Source organism: Arachis stenosperma, chromosome 3 (assembly GCF_014773155.1).
Source record: "Arachis stenosperma cultivar V10309 chromosome 3, arast.V10309.gnm1.PFL2, whole genome shotgun sequence".
Classification (NCBI taxonomy): Eukaryota; Viridiplantae; Streptophyta; class Magnoliopsida; order Fabales; family Fabaceae; genus Arachis; species Arachis stenosperma.
The window spans coordinates 84,632,977-84,641,913 of NC_080379.1; the positions used below are offsets into that span (position 1 = coordinate 84,632,977).

General features: G+C 35.2%; 1 non-coding gene across 1 annotated transcript; it reads left to right on the plus strand.

Annotated features, from left to right (window-relative positions):
• Positions 1-2,789: 2,789 nt before the first annotated feature.
• Positions 2,790-2,896, plus strand: LOC130972193 (small nucleolar RNA R71). The gene has a single exon (XR_009083387.1). It is a non-coding gene; the product is annotated as a small nucleolar RNA R71 (small nucleolar RNA).
• Positions 2,897-8,937: the final 6,041 nt, after the last annotated feature.

Consider the following 8,937-nt stretch of genomic DNA (forward strand, 5'->3'; position numbering starts at 1 on the left):
CCAAGAAACTCCGGACTGCCTTAACATTGGCTGGTGGTGGTAATTTTTCAATTACCTCCACCTTTGCTCTGTCAACCTCAATCCCCTTACTTGAAATCTGGTGTCCAAGAACAATACCTTCTGTAACCATAAAATGACATTTTTCCGAATTTAAAACAAGATTTGATTCTTGACACCATTTCAAGACAAGAGATGAATGCTTAAGGCAAGATTCAAAAGAATTACCAAAAACAGAAAAATCATCCATAAATACCTCAATGAATTTTTCAACCATATCAGAAAAAATTGAAAGCATACACCTCTGAAAAGTTACTGGAGCATTACAGAGTCCAAATGGCATTCTCCTATAGGTAAACACTACAAAGGAGCATGTGAATGTTGTCTTCTCTTGATCTTGAGGGTCCACTGCAATTTGATTATATCCAGAATATCCATCCAGAAAATAATAAAATGCATGACCAGCTAACCTCTCAAGCATCTGATCAATGAAAGGCAGGGGAAAGTGATCATTCCTTGTAGCAGTGCTGAGCCTCCTGTAGTCTATACACATTCTCCATCCTGTGACTGTCCTTATAGGAATAAGCTCATTCTTTTCATTCTTGATCACTGTCATCCCTCCTTTCTTGGGAACTACATGCATAGGACTTACCCAAGGACTGTCAGAAATAAGGTAAATAATACCTGCTTCACATAATTTCATTACCTCTTATTGGACCACCTCTTTCATAGTTGGATTGAGTCTTCTTTGTGGTTGCACAACTGGTTTAGCATCATCTTTGAGAAGGATCTTGTGCATGCACTTGGTTGGACCAATCCCCTTCAAATCACCAATGGTCCACCCAAGAGCTATTTTATGGCTCCTGAGCACTGAAGTAAGCACCGCTTCCTCTTCAGGCTTCAGGGAAGAGCTAATAATCACTGGATAGGAATCATTTTCATCCAAGAATACATATTTCAGAGAATGAGGTAAAGGTTTGAGCTCAAGCTTAGGGGCTTCCTCCTCTGCTTTAGGCGTGTGAACCATAGCCTTCTGTGGTGGTGAATCATCAACTTCCACTAATTCATACTCAGAAATAGGATCCAGAATGTCATCAAGTACCTCAGCTTTCAGTACCTCTTGAACAAGTGGTTCAATAACATCTATTTTCATACACCCTTTAGAATCATTAGGGTGCTTGAGAGCTTCAAAACATTGAGGACCACCTGTTCTTCATTGACCCTCAGGGTTAATTCACCCTTTTGCACATCAATCAGAGCTCTACCTGTAGCTAAAAAGGGTCTACCAAGTATAATAGAGGATTTTACCTCCTCTTCTATGTCTAATATAACAAAATCAACAGGAAAAATAAATGGTCCTACTTTAACAAGTAAATCCTCAACAACACCCACAGGTAATTTAATAGAAAGATCAGCAAGTTAAAGAGAAATACGAGTGGGTTTTACCTCCTCAATTTGAAGCTTTTTCATCACTGAAAGTGGCATTAGATTGATGCTAGCTCCAATATCACATAAAGCTCTCTAACTGGTGACATCTCCAATGATGCAAGGAATAACAAAGCTCCCTGGGTCTGGCATCTTCTCAGGAAGGTTGTGTTGAATAATTGCACTACATTCCTTGGTTAACACCACTGTTTCTTGTTCCTTCCAATTTCTCTTATGGGTTAACAACTCTTTTATAAATTTAGCGTAGAGAGGCATTTGCTCAAGAGCCTCTGCAAAAGGAATGTTGATCTGTAGCTTCTTGAAGACATTTAAAAATTTAGAAAATTACTTTTCTTTGGAAGCCTTCTGAAGCCTCTAAGGATATGGCATTTTTGGCTTGTATTCAGGAGCCTTTGGCAAGGTAAGGTAAGTGTCAAGAGAATCAGGGAATGGGTTGTCTGCACGCTTAGGAGGGGCGCGCTCTACTTCTTCCTTCTTCTCCTCTAGAGCTTCTTTTTCAACTAATTCTTCATTGACCTTGGTCTTAGAGCCAGCTACTTTACCACTTCTCAATTGAATAACTTTGTAGTCTTCTCTTGGGTTCACCACTGTATCACCTGGAAATGTACTTGCAGACCTCTCAAGTATTCGGTTACTCAGTTGGCCCATTTGTACTTCCAAGTTTCTAATGGAGGCTTTGGTTTCCTGCATAAAACTCCTCATCATCTCCCAATTAGAATCTTCTTGGAAATTAGAGTTTGCCTGCTGAGGTGATTGTTGCTGCTGAGACTGAAATTGGCGGTTATTGTAATTGTTCTGTTGGAAACCGCCATGGGAATTATTGTTAAAATTCTGAGGTCTCTGAGGTTGGTCCCTCCATCCAAAATTTGGGTGATTTCTATGTCTTAGAATATTGATCATTATTGGAATTTCTAGGCCCACTCCTCATGTAATTGACCTGTTCAGAAGAGGATTGAGCATAATCATAATTATCATTTTGCACAAAATTACCTGTCATGTCATAAGAGACCTCTTGAGGTGGATTTTGGGTGTTGATAGCTGAGACTTGCATGCCACCCATCTGTTGAGTAAGTAGACTTATTTGCTGAAACATAAGCTTGTTTTGAGCAAGAATAGCATTAAAAGCCTCTACTTCCATAACACCCTTCTTTTGAGGAGCCTCAGAGTTCACAAGATTCCTATTAGATGAGTATAAATATTAGTTGCTAGCAACCAATTCAATAAGCTCAATTGTCTCCTCAGGTGTCTTCTTCTTGTGCAATGAACCTCCTGCAGAATTATCTAACCACATCTTGGACATTTCACCTAAACCTTCATAAAAGATATCTAGTTGGGTCTATTTGGAGAACACGTCCGGAGGGCATTGCCTAGTCAGTAGCTTGTATCTCTCCCAAGCTTCATAAAGAGTTTCACCATCCTTCTGTCTGAAGGTCTGAACCTCCACCCTAAACTTAGTCAGCTTCTTTGGTGGGAAAAATTTAGTAAGAAACTCAGTAACAACCTTGTCACAAGTATCTAAACTCTCTTTAGATTGAGAATCTAGCCATAGCTTTGCTCCATCCCTCAGAGCAAACGAGAAGAGCATGAGTTTGTACACCTTTGGGTTCACTCCATTTGTCTTCACAGTATCACAAATCTGCAGAAAATTAGAAATAAATTGATTTGGGTCTTCATGGGGAAGACCATGATACTAGTAGTTTTGTTGCACAAAGGTGACTAATTGTGGCTTCAACTCAAAGTTGTTCGCAGCTATAGGAGGCACCACAATGCTTTTTCCATAAAGATCTGCAGTAGGAGCAGAGTAAGATCCAAGTACTCTCCTTTGTTACTCATTCCCATTCGGATTTGCCACATTGGCATTAGCAGCATTGTTAGGATCCATAGTGGATTCTGTAGCCTTGTAAAGTCTTGCTTGTTGCAAATGCCGCCTATGAATTCTTTCAGGTTCATGATCAAAGTCTAAGAGATGTTCTCTGTCTCTATTCCTGCGCATAAATAAACAGAAGACAAGAAAAGATGGAACTCTCTACGTCAGAGTGTAGAGAATTCCCAGTGAGGTAATCTGAATAAAGAGATAAAAAATATTGAATAAAACCAACAACCCCTAAAAATTCGAAAATTACTAGAGAAATTAAGACTAAATTTTTTTGAAATTATTAGGCAAAATTAAATAAGAAAAATTAAAATAAGACTAACTAGGGAACACCAAACTTAATTTCAGAAATTAAGAAAAATATTAGTACTATTTAATTAATTAATTTTTTTCGAAAATACTAAAGCAAAATTTAAATAAAATTAAAACTAAAACACCTAATCTCAGCAATCAAACAACTAATAGTTGTTAATCATTATCAATCTCCGGCAACGGCGCAAAAAACTTGGTGCAGAATTTACAACCACAAACTAACCGGCAAATGCACCGGGTCGTACCAAGTAATACCTCAGGTGAATGAGAGTCGATCCCACGAGGATTGATGGATCAAGCAACAATAATTGAGTGATAAGCTTAGTCAGACAAACAGAAAATGATTTTGAAGATTCAAAAGCATAAACAATAAATTCAAAATATTAGAAAGGCAAGCAAGTAAATAAGTTGGGAGAAACAATATGAAGAAGGCAGTTAAGGCTTCAGAGTTATCTATTTTTCGGATTGACTTTTCTTATTAATTTATTTTAATCATGCAAGATTTAATTTATGGCAAACTATATGTGACAAGACCCTAATTCCTTAGACCTTTCTAGTCTCCTCTAAAATTCATCAACCGTCAATTCCTTGGTCAATTAATTCCAATTAAAGGGTGAAGTTTAATTCTAGTTATTATGCCATAAAAATCCTAATTACCCAAATATAAGAGGATTATATGTCACGTATCCCGTTAAATTCAGATAATTAGAAATTTAGGAGAATATATTTTCAAGTTGTTGTTCAAGTAAAGAGCTTTTCCAAGTTATACAAGAACTCAGTTAGAAAGATGGTCATACTTCCGTTCCACCCAATTTCATAAAATAAAGAATGAAAACCATTCTTGAAATATAAATCAAAACATGAATTAAAATAGAAAGATAATAGTATCAATCCATACAATAGACAGAGCTCCTAACCTTAACAGTGGAGGTTTAGTTGCTCATGACTCAGAGAGAAAAACTAGGATTTAGATAAATTGTAAAGTGCGGAATGTAAATTGGCATAGAATCGAATTAAATTCTCCTAGAAGAAAAGTTTCTCCTTTTTATATCTAATCCTAATTAATTTAAAAATCTATTTTCTAAAATTAAAATAATATCTTTTCCTATTTTAAAATCAAATTTGAATTTAAATCAGAATTAATTATAGCAATCAGCAAGTCTTCAATCAGCCCCCAGCGTTTTCTGCACGTGGCGTATGTCACGCGTACGCGTCAGTCACGCGTACGCGTCAGGTACGCGCACGCGTCGTTGAACAAATCTCCAAATCATGCGCACACGTCAGGTACGTGCACGCATCGCTCCTCGCTGATCATCTCCTTTAATTCTTGTGCTCCTTCCATTTGTGCAAGCTTCCTCTCCATCAAATCCAACCAAATACTACCTAAAATAAACAGAATTGCACAAGACTCAAAGTAGCATCCATAGTGGCTAAAAGATAATTAATTCTTTATTAAACTCAACAATTTAAATGCATATTCACTAGGAAAAGATAAGAAAGATGCTCACGCATCAGCTCACGGCTCGACTTATTAACAATCGAGCCTATTTCTTAAGCTCAAGTTCAACTCATTGAAAGCTCACGAGTTGGCTCAAATAATAGAAACATAAATACATAATCTATAATTTTATATCAATAAATTATAACTTATATATTTTTAAAAATATTTAAAAAGATCAATTTTATATATTGTTATATATCAATAAATTATAAATTTTTTTATTTATGTCCTACATCAAAATTATATGTAAAAAATAAATATGAAACTTTAAATAATTAAGATCATTAATATATATAATATTAAAATTATAGATTAAATGCATATAGGATATGTGTATTAATAATTATATATATATAATCGAGTCAGCTCACGAGCTAATGAGCTGAACTTATCCAAGCTCTAGCTCGACCCATTTAATTTATGAGCTCAATTCCAAGCTCAAGTTTGGCTCACTAGCTCACGAGCTTAGCTTATCGAGCTATTAACGAGTCGAGCTCGAACTAGCTCATGAGTTGGCTTGACTCACTTCCAGCCCTACTCTTGCCTCTGATACTTTCAATAAGCTTTTATTGTCTATGCATTTACACATCAACCATATAAAAGTATAAAACCATTACTATTTTGATGTAAAAATTAAACTATTCTTAAAGAATATGATTGATTTGAGTTTTTTATTTTCTATTTTTAAAATTTTATAAAAAAATACAAAAATAAGATTTATTATTTTGGTTATTTTCTCTTATTCCGTCACAAAATCTTTAAAAGAGAATATTAAAAATAAAAATACAAATCAAAAGTATTCTTAGTTTTTAATTATTTGGTTTGAAAAAATATTTTTTGTTTTTTTAATATTGTTAGTTTCAGGATTTTATTTAAGAAACAGTGAAAATAATAAAATTTTGGTTTTAATCGTTAGCTTTTATTTCTTATCTTTTTTCTCTATGAAATACTAAAACCAAAACCACCTTTAGGTTGTATCTCTTTGTTATTTTTTTGATAAAAAAATTTTATGTGTGTATGAATTTATAAAATAAAAAATAATGATTATTAATTTTTTCTTTTAAAAAAATTAGATGAAATATAAGTATCTTTAAAATAAATCCATTTTTAGCACTTTTATCAATATAAAAATATTAAACGTAAAATTACATTTTCTTAAAACTAAAAAATGAAAACAAGCATGAACATAAGATATAAATAATTAAATCTTGTAATAAATAACTAAAACATACCAATTCCAACGGAGAAAATAAGGACAATGATTAGAACATAGGGAAAAGCCTTCCTCTTATCAGTATTCAATCTTCAGGTTTGGCTACTTTGGTGCAAGAAACATCTTATCCATGTCGATGTATATATAGCATGGTTCTAAAAATTGAACCCGCTATCGAATTGGTCTAATTATTAATTTATTAATTTATTGATTTAATTAGTTTAATTGTGATTCAACAAAAAAATATTTTATAATAAAATAATAAATAATATTATCCTTAAATACTTTTTGATTGATACTCTCATCTATATCTAAAAATTATTAGCAACCCAATAATTTTAACATAAATATAATGATACACAACAAAAAATTAACAACTGAACCAAACTAAAAAAACAAATTAAAGACAATAAAATCACAGTATATCAAAATCAAGATTTAAGAACATCAATGATAATCCTAAACCACAATAATAATTAATGACGACAATAATTGAAAAAGAAAACTGAAAGATCACATATTAACAATCCTAAAACCAATTAAAACAACAATTACAGTAAAAAAAATACCTTCTAAAACACAAAGGACAATGAGCACAACGGAAAGCTGGACGCGACTGAATTGGAGAAAAGGTGGCTTGGACCGCCGCAAAACTGGAGCCGAGGCAAAGAGGGTGGTGGGCGGTAGAACTAGATTAGAGGAGGGTGGAACGTGACAGAACCGGAGTAGAGAAGAGCTGGAGCCCGGTGGAAGAAAGCTAATGCGGTGGGGCAGCAGCTGCACGATGGAGGAAGGATTCGAGATGAGTTGTAGTGGAACGGCGGCTTTGAGCAGAGATGACTGTAATAGGAAAGACGGCTTTGAACAGTTGCGACGTCTACGGTGACATAGGAGTTGCTGTGTAAAACCCGGTTAATTAATGGCTAATTAACTCATAAATGAGAATTTATTCTATAAAGCCAAAAATATGATTTTTATGGCTAAATATGATAGAGGAGATTGAGACGAGAATTTCGATACCAATTTTGTGGAATTCGAACCAAGATTGGACCGGACGGGCCAAACCGGGCCAACCGGAGCCATATTGGGCCCTTGGCCCAACTAAACTAAACCTAATACACTCATTTCAGCACTCTCTCTCCTCACATAACACTCTTACACGCTGCAAATGGTGGCCAAAGGGGGAAGAACACTCTCTCAAGTTCTTTTTCTCATTTGATCTTCAAACCACCATAATTTTTGATCTAGAGCTCCGATTGTCGCACCGTTTATGGCCACGCATTCATGCGGTGAGCTCTACAAAACCCATACAATCAATCTTGAGGTAAGCCACAGTTTTCTCTTCGAAATTTCAGCTTTGATTTCGAGTTATTTTTGGGTAAAATGTTGAGATTTGTGAGCTCGTTGTGTTATAGAACCACATTAGCTTGAGGGGAAGGCTTGTTTTTGTCTCCTTGAACCTTGAGTAAGGTAAGATATCTCAAACCCTAGTGAGAATGTTGAATTTGTGGTTTTGGGTATTGAGCTCTTGTGTTTTGGTATGATATTGTGGCTTAGGCATTTTATATATGTGTATTGGAGCTTGATTGGTTATTTTGGAAAGTTTAGAAGAGAGTTTTGTATGCAAAAATCTGTTCTTGGAGGTGTTGAGACCTTGAGAGCTTGAGAAAAAGTGGTTTGGAAGTGCTTCAGTTGAGCTTGGAAAATCGGCTAAGGTATGGTTTCGGTTTCTCGTATCTAATATGTAATGTAGTGGGAAATACTTAGACTAAAGGCCCTAAGATAGGCATTGAATTGTTGATATTGTTGAATGGTTGAGATATATGATGTGGTCATATATGCGATTATGATTGTTGATGCCTTGAAGGTATGATGTATGAGAAATATGCGTGTTATGATATATGCTTGATGATTGATTGAGGTTGAATTATGAGTGAAACTATGTTGATGGTGAGTATGATATTGGTTATATACAATGATGGTTAATTAGAAATGGTGTTGTTGAAAATTGGCATGAGGAAGAGTATATGACATGTAAATGTGTTTGAGTTTGAGCCACTTGGGTGAAGTGGGTTAAAAATGATGGGATGGTGTTTTTCTGAATTGTGGTAAAGTGTTAATGTGTGGGTTGAGGAGGTTTGATATTGTTTTGCTATATTTTGACTGATTTCAAAAAGGGATGAAATTGGCATGTTTATGATTTATTTTGAAAAGGGTTAGAAATGGCTTGTTTTGAAAATGGCACTTTGTGGTTTTGTATAAAAATATAGTTGTTGGGCATAATTTGATGGGACATAACTTGGACTCCAGATCCCCGTTTTGTGCCAAACTTATTTAGAAATGAAATTGGATCCGGAATGTTCATGCCATTCGAAGAACGGGCGAAAAATGTTTTGAAATGAAGAAGTTATGTCTGTTGGAAGATTGGGGGTTTAATCTGTGGATCCTGCAGCTTTTAACTTTGAAAAATTTTTAGCAAAATGACCCCCCACGCGTAGGCGTGCTTGACGGGTACGGGTCATTTTTCAAGAAGGCACCATCCACGCGTGTGCGTAGTGCGCGTGTGCGCGTCGATGTGCTGCACCCAATGCCTAG